Source organism: Salvelinus sp. IW2-2015, linkage group LG33, assembly GCF_002910315.2.
Source record: "Salvelinus sp. IW2-2015 linkage group LG33, ASM291031v2, whole genome shotgun sequence".
NCBI lineage: Eukaryota > Metazoa > Chordata > Actinopteri > Salmoniformes > Salmonidae > Salvelinus > Salvelinus sp. IW2-2015.
Window position 1 is genome coordinate 33037955 of NC_036872.1, and position 3287 is coordinate 33041241.

The following is a 3287-nucleotide window of genomic DNA, read 5'->3' on the forward strand; positions in this document are numbered from 1 at the left end:
GTAGAACAAAGACACATTCACACAGTCACTAGAACAAAGACACATTCACACAGTCACTAGAAAACACAGACACATCACCACAGTCACTAGAACACAGACACGTTCACACAGTCACTACAACACAGACACATTCACTAGAACACAGACCCGTTCACACAGTCACTAGAACACAGACACAGTCACAAGAAACACAGACACGTTCACACAGTCACTAGAACACAGACACATTCACACAGTCACTAGAACACAGACACATTCACTAGAAATCAGACACGTTCACACAGTAACTAGAACACAGACACATTCACGCAGTCACTAGAACACAGACACGTCACTAGAATACAGACACGTTCACACAGTCACTAGAACACAGACACATTCACTAGAAATCAGACACGTTCACACAGTACTAGAACACAGACACATTCACCAGTCACTAGAACACAGACGCGTCACTAGAAACAGAACAGTTCACACAGTCACTAGAAACACAGACACATTCACACAGTCACTAGAACACGTTCACTAGAACACAGACAATTACACAGTCACTAGAACAAAGACCATTCACACAGTCACTAGAACAAAGACACATTCACACAGTCACTAGAACACAGCACTTCACACAGTCATAGAACACAGACACGCTTCACCAGTCACTAGACACAGACACGTTCACACAGTCACTAGAACACAGACACGTTCACACAGTCACTAGTACACAGACACATTCACACAGTCACTAGAACACGTTCACTAGAACACAGACACGTTCACACAGTCACTAGAACACAGACACATTCACAGAGTCACTAGAACACAGACACATTCACACAGTCACTAGAACAAAGACACGTTCACACAGTCACTAGAACACAGACACATTCACACAGTCACTAGAACACAGAGACGTTCACACAGTCACTAGAACACAGACACGTTCACACAGTCACTAGTACACAGACACGTTCACACAGTCACTAGAACACAGACACGTTCACACAGTCACTAGAACACAGACACGTTCACACAGTCACTAGACACAGACACTACACAGTCACTAGAAAAACAACACGTTCACACAGTCACTAGAACACGTTAACTAGAACACAGACACGTTCACACAGTCACTAGAACACGTTCACTAGAACACAGACACATTCACACACAGTCACTAGAACACAGACACGTTCACACAGTCACTAGTACACAGACACATTCACACAGTCACTAGTACACAGACACGTTCACACAGTCACTAGAAACAAGACACATTCACACATTCACACAGTCACTAGAACACAGACACATTCACACAGTCACTAGAACACAAACACATTCACACAGTCACTAGAACACAGACACGTTCACACAGTCACTAGTACACAGACACATTCACACAGTCACTAGAACACGTTCACTAGAACACAGACACGTTCACACAGGCACTAGAACACAGACCACGTTCACACAGTCACTCGACACAGACACGTTCACCACGATCACTAGACACAGACACGTTCACACAGTCACTAGACACAGACACAATTCACACAAGTCACTAGTACACAGACACGTTCAACAGTCACTAGACACAGACAGTTCACACAGTCACTAGACACAGAACAGTTCACACAGTCACTAGACACAGACACGTTCACACAGTCACTAGACACAGACAAGTTCACAAGTCACTAGTACACAGACACGTTCACACAGTCACTAGTACACAGACACGTTCACAAGTCACTAGTACACAGACACGTTCACACAGTCACTAGTACACAGACACCGTTCACACAGTCACTAGTACACAGACACGTTCACACAGTCACTAGTACACAGACACGTTCACACAGTCACTAGAACAAAAGGGTCAAACTCCAGCTGTGTTGGTCCAACCTCAACACACCTCATCCATTACGGCTCCACCTCTGTGGTCCGACCCCCACTTCCTCAGAGTGACCCCTCGACCCCAAAGAGAAGACGGATTAATCTCAGAGGTTAACACACACAACAGGACACACAGACACACAACAACACAGACACACATCTTCCACAGGTGGAGAAGAGGAAATAGTAGTAGTGAAACAGAAAACAGAATTGCCTGAAAGGTTCCATTCAGTGTGTTGCGTGTTACTGATATCTTTAACCATGAAGCCCTTCTCATTAGCATGGTAATAGTCAAACAGCAGGGTGTTGTATTAGGATTCTTCTCATTAAGCTTTCAGGAGATTTAAAGTTAACTTTGAAAGTTACAAAAACACTCAGTCCTGTAGTTAAACTATGTTTCGGGAAGTTGCATGCCTTCCTCAACAAACACATTGTTGTATAACTGTTCATTTCTAAATKTAAAAATGTGTTTTTACGGACAAATTATTTCCTACTCATTCAGGTAATGTATTTACTTATTCAACATGAATTGAGCCAGGTGTTCTCCAAAAACAGCCTGACAATTTAGAAGAAAACAACAAACAGTGAAGAATATAATTTCCACAGCTTCATCAGACCACGTCTGCCATTTTGTGAAGTCTACTCACCTCAGTAAGACGGATGACTCCCAGTGACATCACAGAATAGCCCATGAAGCCTACGAACTGCAGCTCGGGACAGTGCTCGGCAAACGCCCTCACTGATTATTCAGTCACCAGACAGAGGAGAGACGAAGGGTTAACTTAAGCATTGTATTGGAGTATTGGAGCTTTTTCAAAGAGAAAGTTGATTAAAACATTTGGAAGAATTAGGAGTTAGCGTTGTGCACCAGCTGTGTGTCAGAAAACACAATTATTGGAGTGCCTAGAAGCCTGGCTGTTTTCATACAAACATTTCCGCCACCAAAATAATTAATTTACACAGCGAAGCAATAAAACACACACTGTTCCTCTCTCTGTACTGTACCGGTCCTGAAGGCCAAAGGCTGATACCCTGGTCTGTTCCTCTCTCTGTACTGTAGCGGTCCTGAAGGCCAGAGGCTGATACCCTGGTCTGTTCCTCTCTCTGTACTGTAGCGGTCCTGAAGGCCAGAGGCTGATGCCCTGGTCTGTTCCTCTCTCTGTACTGTACTGTAGCGGTCTGAAGCCCAGAGGCTGTTCTGTTCGTGTGTTTGGAAAATGGTGGTGTCATTTGCACTGTTATGAAATCAAATATAAGTGTGGCTGTTTAAGTAAGTTTTTAAAAATTATATAGGTTGCCACCTTGCACCACAGAAGATACAAGGCTAAATTTAAGGTTTGTAATATTACTGCTTAACTCCATGTTTGAGTCACAAGGCCTGGTGATATGAACTG

General features: G+C 43.5%; 1 pseudogene; it reads right to left on the reverse strand.

The window, feature by feature from the left end:
* The window catches only part of LOC139023553 (F-box/LRR-repeat protein 17-like), a 411307-nt pseudogene that overhangs the window by 263494 nt on the left and 144526 nt on the right, over positions 1–3287 (reverse strand).